Below are 13985 nucleotides of genomic sequence, written 5' to 3'. Positions count from 1 at the left end.
CCCTCTCTCTCTCTCTCTCATCTGTACAGCCTCATTCCACATCATCTTCATTTTATCTGTCCTTCCCTCAAAATGTGTTCTCCTATCCTCTCTATTCTGTCACATAAGAAGCACCCAAAAGTTATACTGGCTAAAGGATTAAATAAAAGGGAAGAGTTTGCAAAAGATGAAAGATTTGAGTTAGAGTTGAGAGGATGCCTGAAAGGATTAGGAGCTACTGGATTTTCTAAAGAAATAGGACAAAATAAGCTCAGGCCACATTACTATGATGGTACTGTGTCCAATTCATCAAGTTTTTCTACAAAGCAGGCTGAAATGTTAGCACTGGCCTAGTCAAGAAGAGAACTAGGAATAGGCTTAATTGGGGCTAGGAAATTGATCCAGTTGTAGGATAAATTCTTGAAAGCATTGGATCTGAAAATCTAATGAGAATGTGCAAAGAAGGTTTTGTGTATTTATATAATACTGAATCCAAGAAGATCTTACATAGTGTTTGAAATGTGATACTTAGATTGCTATCTCCTAGCTCAGATAATCGTATTATTTTTATGATTCAACATGGCTTATCTTTCAGACTAAGATTCTGAGCAGTGTATCAGAACTCACAAGTGGATCAAATGTGAATCATATGAATTAGATCAGGGGCAATACCCTCATAAGTCCATTGGGCCATGCCTAAGTATGGATATACTATATCACTGAGTAAGCATCCCAACTAAATTACAAAGTGGCTACTCAGATACATCTGACGGACCTTATGACAAGAATGAATGCAAGTCAGGGGCTGGTGGTTCACAGCTATAATCCTAGCTACTCAGAAGTCAGAGAACAGAAGGGTCATGGTTCAAAGTTATCCCTGAACAAATAGTTTCCAAGACTCTATCTCAAAAAAAATCTATCACAAAAAAAGGGCTGGTGATGTGGCTGAATGGTAGAGTGCCTTCTTAGCAAGCATAAGGCCCTAAGTTCAAACCCCAGTGCCCCAATTAAAAAAAAAAAAAGAATGAGAATGAAAGCAAAGTAATTGTTAGATGTGAACTCAAACTTTACATATTTTTTGAGAACCCCAAGTTTTGAATGTTGGCAACTCATAGGGATGTTCAAATAATACCTTGCTAATCAACCATGTGAGTAGCAACTGCAGTTGCTCTCAGTTTGTACAAAATTAGCAAGGTAGTAGTGAGGCTGCAGCTCAAGGAAGTGTGAGGGCCCCGGTAACTGCAAATAGACTCTGTTTCTGAGAAAGCAAGTGGATTTCTGGGCTTAACTCACCTGAGTAGAGATGGAGCTCCCAATGCTTTTTTTACCTGGTAAGGGCAAACTCAGGAATGGTCAGTACTGAACTTGTGACTCAAGTCTTAGTAAACATACCTGTTGCAGGAAAAGGTAACCAAGTCTAGTTTGAGTAGACTGTGTATTGGGGTAAATATGAAATGAAGCTAAAATCTCAAGAATATGTAGATCCAATTTGTTGTAAAGTAACATTATTCAAGGAATGATATTAATAAAGTGTCAAAAATCTCTTTGCTATAAGTAGAAATTTTCTGAATATGCCAGGACCTGGCTTCTCAGTAGAAATGTTTGCACGTGAGTCAATAAATATACCTGTCTGAGAAAAAAATTAATTAGGTAAAAATTTCTTACTACAAATACTGCAGGAATTCAAATTCTCATTAAAAAAAATGTAACTGTGCTGATTCTTCCCTAAAGTTATGGGGTAACCAACATTGTGAGTGTTTTGAAACAGTAAGCCTGCAAAAATTGAGAATTCTAAGCTCACACACTTTTCTCTTGATTCCTAAGTTTCTTATCAAAGCTAGAAAAGAATTATTCAGGAACCACTGCCTTTCTGTTCTTGCCCTCAATCTGGCTCACATCAGCTTATATCTACACAGAGAAACAGTGACAGTGTTTGAACAGAAAACAGCTTTGGAACTTGGTCATTTATCTGTTAAGTGAAAAAAGAAGACATCTGTATCTGACCTGTCGCATGTATGGATGGAAGTCTGAAAATACATAGCATCAGCACATTGTCCCCACAGGGCCAGTCTCCCTGAGAGGTAACAGTATCTGCTAATAAGAGCACTCTTAGTAGTCATTCCACTCTGACTACAAATGACTTAGCCCTTTGCTGATCTATTTCGAAGCCTCAGAAAAAGACCCAGAGCACGACTCATTTGTAAAAATAATTATGCCATGATATCTGAATCTGCTGTAAAAGAAATTAAAGGTCTTGCACTAGGTAAAGTCATATCTCAGGGTTTCAGATTATAGCTGAATATTTTAACTCAGTGGTGCAAGTCCTCTTGGTCTAATTCATTTTCACAGATGCTAAGTTTTCTTTATCAACATCATCACCATCACCATAATCATAGTAAGAGTTGATAAATACATAAATAACATTCACAACACACTACAGAGATTGCTAAACAGTTTATATGGTGTATCTCAATGAATACACAATGCTATAAAATTGGTACTATTTCTATTTTCCTTTAAACAGACAGAAAAAATAATGCTAAAAATAACAAAGAACTTGACCAAGATTTCAAAGATAATAAATGGCAATATCAAGACTTGAACTTTGGTCTTTCTGAGGCCAGAACCTCAGAAAACTCTTGACCATTATACTCTAAATAAATTATCTTTTCCTCTTGAAGAATGTCATACACTTTCCTAAATGCTCTGTGTCAGATACAGGATCATTCAAAAATTTAATTTAATATTTCCCAGTTTCTATATTCCATTCTTTTAAGTAAATCCAAATGTGCAAAGATGCAGGAAGAATTTGACAGCTCCAAGTCCGGATTTTTTTTTGCCTTTGCCCTAATGCGTATTGAGGCAACCTCTACTGCACCAAATCCACAGTTTACTCCATTCTCATTTTCCCTGGCATTGCATCTCTATTACTGATTGTTTCTTCAAGTATCTTTGGTCTCTCGTACTGTTTTGCATTTTACTCTCCAACTCAGCGCTAAAATTTCTCTTGGAACATACTGAAAGGTTATCCTTCTTTTCATCAAATGGCACTGTGCCCTCCACACCCCAATTGTAGCCCTCAAAGGACTCAGATTACCTGGACCTAACCTGGCCATTTCCCTAGGAAAGAAAAAAATTACAATAACCAGCTGTACTATTTCAGATGATTTTACTCTAAATTTAATATCCTTTCCTCCTTTTTCAGTAATTGGCACTAATATATGGAGAACCCACACAGTAAATGTCAAAACCCTGAAGACTTGGGCAGAATTTCAGATCATTTTCAGTTTACAGCTAGGACAGGCAAAACAGGCAGCCAATTACAATAGGCCAATTATAGGTCCCTGACCAAGGGTGAGTCTAAACCATGTTTAAGGCAGTGTGAGGTAAGAGCTTTAATGTGAAGTAAGAAAAACAGTGTGCTTTCTATTTCCTGGCTTTCCCTGACTCAAGACCAACTGCCTAATTCTGCATGTTCAATCACAGTAAGCAAGATTTTTAATGGGCTGGTTGCCATTCCCCAGGGAAGTACCACTGAACCTTATCTGGAGTCTGTTTTTAGCTAATAAGATCAGAGTATGAATGGCCGATGCAAAATGGAATAATAATGTACAGTCACTCAGAATGAGAGAACTCAATTCCAATAATTCACATCTCGGGGTGTGTGTGTGTGTGTGTGTGTGTACGTGATAATGTGGACCAAGCCCATGACTTCAGCGTGCTAGTCAAGCACTCTACCACTGAGCTAAACCCCAGCCCCATAATAATTCACATCATTAAATGATAATAATTGTTCCAGCATCCTCTGATCTAATAAGATATCTGATTCCTCAAAGAAGGTGAAAAGTTATAACTGGCAATAAGTCCTTTGGGTCACACTATTAGATATTTACTCTGCCTTGGGCTATTGGCAGCTTTGTCAAAGCCTTACATGGGAGCTGGAGCCCCTGACTGATAAAGTTAATACATCTGTTTGCTTCATTAAGCTAACATAATTTTTCTTTTAAAAAATCCTGATTAATGAAATTGCTAATTGTCCTTCCCTACTGTGTTAGTCCTGCTTGTGTTTTTTTTCTTATGTAAATACGCACACAAAATAGCCTATGTTCACAATACTGTGCCTCTTCATTTAAATAGGTCCTCCCTGCATGCTTCTGTTCTTGGCAGGTTCTGTTTCTGGAGATGCCTCCCTCTTTTCTGGACCTGACAGACTCAGACCAATGTGAATGTCACTTCTGTGGGAAACTCTTCACCAGCTCCTCATGTAAACCTTATTGGTTCTTGTAGTTAAGACGTCAGACATAACCACAATAACACTGAAAACTACTCTCTGTCTTTTACTTTATGGACAAATCTATTCAAAGCCATATAAAATTATAGTTTTCTTTAACTTTCACTGGCCTTTGATTCTGTACATAGGAACCAATGAACTTAGCATGTGGTGCATTTATTATCAATTACTAATGTTTACTATGACTTCTTCATAACCTCTGCTGTATTATCACTACCAAAACTAGAGATGTTCCACTAATATAAGATGATATTTTTAATATTCTATAAGGATGCAATTTAAAAGTTCTCCCCTATTTTAAAATTTGTATGCATGATGTAGTGAATTAAGACTTGGTCTTCTCACCATACTGAAATAGAAAGTTAAATATTCCTCTGTGTACTGAGCAAATATCACAGCACAAATAGCGTTTCTTCTGTTTCCATTTCTATTGACATATGCTCATGTTGATGCTCTAAAGAAGTAAATCACTGCCTTTGAAGAGGATCTCTAACTTTGAGGAGGCTAGTGTCAATCAATGAAACCCTGTTGTGGGATCACCAATGAAGATGTTGTTGATACTTAATAATGAGGATCCCCTTAGCAAATTTCCACAGGAAGGAAACTTCACATTTACATTTTCCCAACTGAGATGATCACCCAAACCACATTAGACTGAGAGACAGAAGCCTAAATTATAAATTCTTAGCGCCTGAAGTGCTGACATTGCACATCCTGGCCGAGATCAGAATCCAGGGGATGCTGCATGTTCTAGGGAAACCCAAGTGACCAGGCTATTTGGATAATCCATACTTTTTTCTTTGGATAAGGCTGCTTTCATAATGATAAGATTAATCTCTCTCTCAATTTCATTTTCTTAATGATGACATCTGTATCAGCCACCTATTGCTACATCACACCCCTACTAAGACTTACTGGATCAAAACAACAACCATTTGTGATGAGTGCTCAGAATGTGATTCTGCTGATCTAAAGGCTCAGCCAATCTTGGCTGGCTTGTTTTTATATCTGTGGTAGGTTGGCAGAGTGGCTGAGGGTTGTCATATCTTTCATGATCTCACTCACATTTCTAGCTGTTGGCTGGCTATGAACTGGGATGATGCATGGAACCGAGCCATACGCCTCTCCTCCTCTAGCAGGCTACCATGGGCTTGCTCACATGGCAGTATTCCAAAACAGCAAATGGAAGGTTTGCAAGTGGCACAATGTTAAATTAATTAATTGAGAGACCATTAGCTTGAGCAGCTGCAGGACCCTGGATGCCTATATAATAAATCCAACACACAATTCATTGTAAACATAAAATAAAGCTTTAAGTTTTACCAGTCAGAAACTGCCAACTAGCCTCTAACTAGGGATTCTCTACGGAGATGCTCTAAATAAGGCCATTGTTCCACTTTAAATAAGCAAATACTTTCATTTCATTGCTTCCGTGCTGACCCTATAAAATCTTCTCCTCTTCTCCCTTTGGCTTAACTCCATAGTGTCTGATCTGGAATGTCAGATGTTAGAACCCTGGTCTGCTCTAATAAACTAAAATTTCAATGTGTCTTGGTTTGTCTTTTAGCCACACCATGGCTTCTATTGCATTCTTTTGGTCAAAAGAGAAGACCAGCTCAGTTTATACTCTAGGACACATATTTTGGAGGGGAGCTTCAAAGTTATACTTTAAATGGTATGGATGCAGAGATACTTCAACAACAGCGGGCATTTTGCAGTCTATTGCCAACTCTACCTTCTTGATACATTCTTTCTTAGATGTGTTAATATCATTGATTAAGCTAAGGTCAAGTTTCTGGTGCTTACTATCCTTGTGTATTTCATGGGTATCATGTACATTATTATATGGTCCTTCACTCATTGCTCAGGCACATCTTTTTAGGGCAGACTTATTGTTATTCTCTTTTTTTGCTCCACTCAGGATTTTTGTGGCCACAATTAATGAATGCTAGAGGATGCAACTGGGTGGAGGTACTTTTCCCAAAAAGTTGGAAAGAGAATTTAATAAAAATGAATTAGTCATTCCTTTTAAATCCTTTAATACCATGAATGTGAATCTACTGAAACCCTAGGTAACAAGATGATGACTGACATTTCCTGCTAAAAGTTTTATGACAGATTCAAAATGGAATAAATGAGACTATAATTTCATTCAAAAGCTTGTTTCTGAGGAAAATACTTGTTTGATGGCAGGTACATCTATGCACAGGTCCCAGTGGCCCCACACTCAAGAAAGAACACAAAGTACATCTTTTAATTATCATGTTGTCCATTCTTCTGCTTTCCCAGTTAATGTATCTCTTATTAGTCAGCAGATTAGATTATGTTTCACCTAGAATCTCAATAGATCATCATGAATTTGAAAATTTGACTAGCACTAGCACTCAAAACATGAAACCTTTAGAAATCAATGTGCAAGAATGTACCCTATAACAACATCAATGGGGAGCTTGGGAACATAAAGTTCTTTAAAGCTGCATTGTCATGCACTGAACATTATTACAAGTGTGGAGAGAAAAATCCAGAACCAAAATGCAATACTAATGTGGGATTTTCCCCAACTTAGCAATTATAGGATGCAAATCTCATGTCTAAGGTTTTGGTTTCAATAGGTAATTAGAAGTCAATAAATACAAGCACAAAAGTCTTTGGCTCAAATAGGACAAAGTTAAGCCAATCTTGTTGGGAGGATTGTAAGAATACACAAGTGGAAGAAAGGAACTATAACTCATCAAATGTGTTCTCTGTATCTGATTCTAATAATAGTGTAATAGACAGTCACTGGCTGGAAGAAGTGAGGAGAGGGAATCTGAGGCATCTCTTTTGAAAAATGCAGTTCTTCTCGAGGAAAGAAAACTCACTGTGTATGTTATCCCCTGGTAGATCTGTTCTATCCTAGATGTTCTGATAAAGAAGGTATTTCAGGCAGTGAGCACCAGGCTGTAGTTTCAATGGAGCTGGTTATGAATTTACCCTAACCAGAAGCTTCAAGCTTAAAGAGATGCTATACTGGCTGTAATGATACTGGAAGCTCAAAAGCCCATGCCATGGACGATCTGTAAGGTCACAGAAGAACAGAGGAAGTGCAGTCAGGTGATGTGACCATCAATGACTCAACCCAGAAGAAAAAGACAGCATACTGCATCCATAATCACACTCTGCATTCACAGCACTTTAAAAGACTTTTTCTGCAGCGTTTTCACAGCTTTCAGTTTATTTTATCCACACACCTATCCTTGGAGACAATTTAGATCAAGTTGCATAAAATTCACAGCATTTTGTTAAGGAGGAAATGAAGGCAAGGAAAGGAAAAGGGATTTCTTCAATGTCACCTACACAATCAGGAAATAATTCAGAAAAGGAACATCTCCAGGTCTCTGCTTTTTAAGGCCACTATCCATTTTAAATGACTGTAAATTTGACAAATATGTTTGATAACAGCCCTCCCCAGTAAAATTCTAATTATTCTCAGATACAGCTACTCCTTGAATCTTACTATCTATCCCTTCCTTCCCTCCATTCGATCTCTACTCAATTTCCATTCACTTCTCTCCTCATCGTGCCTCCTTGAGATCTGTTAATTGTGGGATGATGGGAAACAAACTTGCCTTTTATATCTGCTTATTATTTAGATTGATATTGTAAAGCAAAGAACAAGCAATATCAGCATTGGTCACTTCAATAGTTCCTGGTCAAGCTAAGCCTGCTGTTCATCAGTGGATGGTGATGACCATAAGCAAAAGAAGCCCAGTGGAGTAAACACAAGCCTTAGAATCAGCCAGACTTCATTTGAACCTGTAACACATCCACTTGCTTATTCTGTGACCTTACACAGGTTATCCAAGAAGCTAACCTCTCTGAGCCTTAATTTCTTCAATTGCAAAATAAGTATAATAATCCCATCTCACAAGAATCTTTGAAATATTAAAAGACATATAACACATGATGGTCCCCAACAACATAGTAATTATTTCTTTCTTCATGAAATAATATGTAGGGTAACACAGCTAGTTCAAGTAAAATCAAAGGAAACATGTACCTAAATCATCTAGAACAGTGTCTTAGTCAGTTTGGGCTGGTATAATAAAGTACTATAGACTGCATGGCCTATAAACAACAAAAACTTAATTCTTACACTTGTGGACTCTGAAGTCTGAGATCAGGGTGCCAGCATGATGTGGTGAAGGCCTTCTTCCAGATGGCAGGCTACCATCCTGTCATTATATCTTCAAATGGCAGAAAGGAGTGAGGGAGATCTCTGAGGTCTCTTTTATGAGAGTATTTATCTCATTTATGAGAGGTCTGCTTTCATTACCCAATTACTCCCCAGAGGTCCCACTATTTGATTTCAACGCAATAGCTGTTAGGATTTCAACATGTATATTTTGGTTCATTATACATACTTACATCATTTTTAACTATTTAAATACATTCAGAAACACAATGACTAGATGTCTCCACACTGGAAGTAATACTATCTGTTTTGTTTATCAGAATACTGTGTCCTTTGAATACTACATGTCAACATTAATAAAGTTATGATAGATTTAAGTGGGATAGACATTTCTTCTTCACTTCAGCTTATGAATTTATTAATTAAATTTCTGAAAAGATCTTCTTTTCTGCATCAACTTGCCTAGACTATAGTCTTCAGTTACTTAATCAAATAATTATCTTGGTGTTGCTGTGAAGACATTTCATGGATGTGATAAAATCCACAGTCAGTTCACATTAAGTAGGTTAACTAGGTGGGCTTGATTCAATAAGTCACAAACCCTAAAACTCAACCTTCAACTTCCCAAATAAGAAGGAATTCTGTCTCTGGACTGGAGCTTTATCTCATGACCGAGGGTTCCAACCCGTCGTTCTAATGGCCTGGCCCCATGCAGTTTAGGTTTACCTAGACAACTTCTTACATCTGTTCATGTATCCCTATGCACACACACATAGGTGCATTCACACATTCCTATGCATACATGCATACTTGGGTTAGTAAATGTGTGTTTATATGTGGGTATGTTTCTGCATGTGTGTCAGTAAAGACATGCTTCTCTGGTTTAACCTTGACTAGTGTGCATTCTCTTTTTCTAAAAGGATGGACTTTAACTTATTTGTGCAAATACATATAAATATACACACACATATATTTACATGTACACATGCATATGTCTATGTGTGTATTGTATGACTATGTGTGAAGGGGAATGTGTGTGTGTGTGTGTGTGTGTGTGTGTGTGTGTGTGGTGTGTGGTTGATCGATACGACTTAGCTCTTTTACAGGTCAAAAGAAATACTCATAGAAAATATAGCAAATTTTCTTATACCCCTGTAAGATAAAGGGTCGCAGCCTGCAGTATCTGAAGAGTAGTGGTAAAATGTGAACACCTGATGAGCCTCGTGACTAACCAAGCCCCTGGCCCTCAATTCCTTCATAGGCAGCATCCCAAACTGGGGTACATAAGACTTTCATGTCATGTAGCTCTTAAGAGTATTGGAGTCTCCCACATGTTCTGTGGCACTGGGCAGCTTGTCTTTCCTCATTTTTCTCTGCACTATGTATTATCAGCCTTCAGTGTCATCCTAATTCATGCCAAACCTTTAGCAAGGTTCAGTAGCAGGGTTTAGGAGAAGTTAAGAATTGAAAGGGTTCAAATAACTACTCTTTCATCAACCCAAAGCTTCAGAAAAACAAATGCCCAACTAATTAGCCATTGCTTCTTTCATTCCCAAGCAAGTATAATCAATATTACTAGGTTTAAGGATATAATCTTTCTTACATTCCCCAATCTTCCAGACACTCCCATTGTTCACAGAATTATCTCTGCCATAATACTGCAATGAGACTGCAAATATGCTTTAAATTGAACCAAAACATTGCTCCTGCCCAAACAAAGCAGGGAAACTTTTCTCTGTGCACTTTTCAGCTGAAACACAGCTTCCTATTATGTGAGCAAGTAGGTCACAATCCATCTTCCTTTGGAAGGTTGTGACACTACTCCACAGTTTCTAATGAACTGGCAAGGCCAATTAAGCACTGCATAGAACATCCATAGCCAACTAACCCAATGAAAAACAGATAGATGCATTAATACTCTGTCTTTTATAGATGAAGATTACCAGGAAACAAGACTTTCATTACTCTTCAGCCCTCAGGAAAGTAGTTATCCAAATTCACCAAACCAATCTTTTTTTCTCATTGGGATTTCTTGATCAACTAGATTCAACTAACATTTACTGAATGTCTAATATGTACTTGATGCTACTCAGTTTCTTATGTACAGTGTCATTCAGGTATCACAATAATAACTGGATATGAGGATCAACTACGCCTCCTGACAATAATAACTAGATACACTACATTGCTATTCATGAACTTGCAAGGTCATGCAGCTAAAACAGTGATAGGCCTAGGGTCCAAGTACAGATTTCTTAACAACAAGTCTAACATACTTTTCACTCTGTTACAAAATTTTTATGTATTAGAGCTTTCAGTTATGAGCCAAATGACCTCATGGGATAGATACTTTTTAGACTGACTTCCTCAAAATGTTTTCTTTGGAAACCATCACCTGAGAAATCTGAATGTCCTGTTAGCTGATGAGAAAGCACATTTATTCCCCTAGAATATCAGTTTTCATACCCAGTACAGACTGATAGTTATCACAAAATATCCATTCTCTCTTTTTATTTATAAACCTCTACAGCCAGATACTACATAGCCCATCAACTTTGCTACAGAATCCAATATACCAACTCCCATCAATATAGTAGAGATAATGTGTGTAGTTTTCTCCTCTGTTCCTTAAGTAAAAATCTTTTGCTCTCAATGTGAATTATTTCCTTCTTTCCATGACCTGGAAAATGAACTTGCAAAAAAACCAGCTCAGCCAGCAACCTAAGGAATGGCAGAACAGCAAGAGAGAAGGAACTTGATCTCTTTATGGGGTGAAACTACCCATCTGTTCCCTATTTGATGACTCAGAGACCTCTGGGTTGTTATGAAAGAAGGAAATAAAGGAAAACACAACACAAAATATGACACTAGTGTGCTTGAGTAACTGTATTTTGGGCTCTACAGTTCGGAAGCTTAGCCCATACTCCACCATATACCTTGACCAAGAAGAAAACTGAACTCGTCTTATGTCATTTTAATGAGGATCTCTCTTAGTCATCACTGAATGTGATTGTTTACATGGAGAAAGCTGGAAAAACTCTATGTCTTACAGGTCTAGATCATGTACTATAAAAATGTGGTTATTTCTTATTTATGGAATTATTCTGATTTGAAATATCCTCCTTCAGAGAAAGTAAACTGTTGACTTCATATACATGGAAAATATAAAAATATTCACAAAATTGGTTTATAAGTGAGCAATTGGAAGAATCTCTGCTAATAATGGCAACAGATTCCATTTTGATGATGCTTATGGAAGTTGGGTCTAACAAAATGACAGAACTAGATTTTGGTGAGCTGAGGGAAAAATAGAGATTTAATGGTTCATACAACCAAAGAAAAGTCAATAATGGAGTGATATCCAAGAATAAGGGGATTGCGCACACTTTCTCCTTTCTTTCTCTCTCTCTTTTTCTCTCTCTCTGTCTCTCTCTCTCGCTCTCTCTCTCTCTCTCTCTCTCTCCTTTCTCTGTCAACACGCACACACACACACACACACACACACACCCCACCCCATTTTCATTTCAGGCCAGCTTCAGTCTTTCTGAAGGCAGCTTTCTTCACAAACAGAAGAACCAGGACAGGCACAACTTCTAAACTCCTCTTCACTCAATTTCACTTCGCCAAAATGTTTTCCCAGATTTGCAGTCTGTTCCCAAATCCAAAAGTCCAGAGTACGACTCAGATTGCCCTAGTTTGGCTTCAGGAACCCTACCTTCAATCAACTAAATCTTGGCACAGAAGAGGACATCTAAGAAGATAGTATCTCACTTTTAATTATTTGTTCAATAATTTACATTGGAAACAGAGTACATGGTTTATTAAAGAAGGCTGATGAGAGCATTTTGGAAAGATTGATATTGTTTATTCTTCTTCTCAGAACTCACATATCAAGAAGCATTATTCCCATATTACCATAAATAAAGTTTAGGCCCCTGGCTCCTAAAAGGACATTTGTTTGGCTAAGGATAAACTATAGTGAAAAATCTATGCCCTGCTTATCATTTCTGTTGTTTTCTGGAATAAAGACATAAAATAAATGTGTAGAAACGAGGCCTTAATCAATCATTTGGCCATAGTTTGCAAGTGTGAACTTCCCTTGAGGAAATAACCAAATCCTAGTCTGATGAGCATAGAACTTAAATGAGTTGAAATTTCTGAACATAGTGGTCAAAGGAAACATAAGGTGGCTTGAAGGACAATTGCTGGCAGTTTAGAAAAGTAGAAGGTCCTGAAAACAGGATATAATTGACCACAAACATGACCACATGAATTTCATACCGGTGTGTACAACTGCTTCCAAGATTGGGTTTTTGTGCCATGATGTGGACAGGATCCCTTTATAACCCTATGACCAGATCAGGTCTGGAAACATCTGTCTGTTATTTGGTACAATGGAAGAATTCAAAGGGAGCTTCCAACCCCATAAAACAACATGGATTTGTAGCTAAATCATGACTCTTCATCCCAACTCCTCTCATTTCCTCTACCCCAGAGGGAGTAGATGCCCTGCCAAATGAATGCTCTCCTGCAGAGTTAAATAAGATAAGAAACTAGAATCTTTGAGTTCTGACCATAAAACACAATTGAACAAATCTCCCCAGACAGTATAAAATATTGTATCCTGTCTCACACAGATGGGATTATTTAGCCTTCACACAACCTTCAAATAACACATCGTGCTCCTTTTAATCAACCCATAATTCAAGAAAGACATCTTTTAGCCTCCAGAGACTTTCATTGTGACAATAGGTGTAGGCAGGCTAAGGTGAGGTATATTTTATTACCAGTCAAAGTTAGCTCAGGCCATAATTTTATAAATCTCATTAGTGATTATAGTTTCTTATTTCCAGGTATGATAAAATACCAGTTGTACTTTGTAAATATATCTCTGCCAGGAGGAGGGATCCCTGGCCTCTCCACAGGATACCAGGAACAAAGGGATGCCTGGAGCAGAGAGGCTGTGCCAGTGCAGATAAGGAGCTTTGATGAAAAGGACTGTTCTTTGCCTATAAACAGCACCTTAATGAAAGGTCAGGGAGTGGAGCAGCCTCTATTTGAGCCCCCCAAGGAGGGACAGGCAGGAGTTTTGTGCCACAACAAATGGCCCTCTCTACCCCTCATGCCCTCATTCCCCTGTATAGCCCAAGGTCATGCAAATGGGCACAGAAATTATTCCAATCGCCAGCTGCACTTGGACTTGCAGAGGCAGAACTTCAGACTCTACAGAGGTTAAGTCACAGCTGGAGAACCTGTCATGGAAGATCATAAATCTTCCTTGATCAATCAATCAGCTAAGCAGTTGTGGCCATGTGGCCATGCATCTTAGCTGAGATAAGAGATAAGAGGCAATCAATATTCATTTGGAAACAATTTCAGATACCAATTCCAGACAGGGCCATAGGCAAGGTACAGGGAAGACAGCAGTAATCAAGGTACATTTTGGGTGCTCAAGAAGTAGACAAAACAGTGGGGAAACCCAGAGCTGGTTCTAGGAGAGGAGGAGCCTGGATGTTGTTCACAGTGTGCACAGAAATTACT

The sequence above is a fragment of the Castor canadensis genome, chromosome 11 (assembly GCF_047511655.1).
Source record: "Castor canadensis chromosome 11, mCasCan1.hap1v2, whole genome shotgun sequence".
In the NCBI taxonomy this organism is placed as follows: Eukaryota; Metazoa; Chordata; class Mammalia; order Rodentia; family Castoridae; genus Castor; species Castor canadensis.
This window is presented reverse-complemented; position numbering follows the sequence as displayed.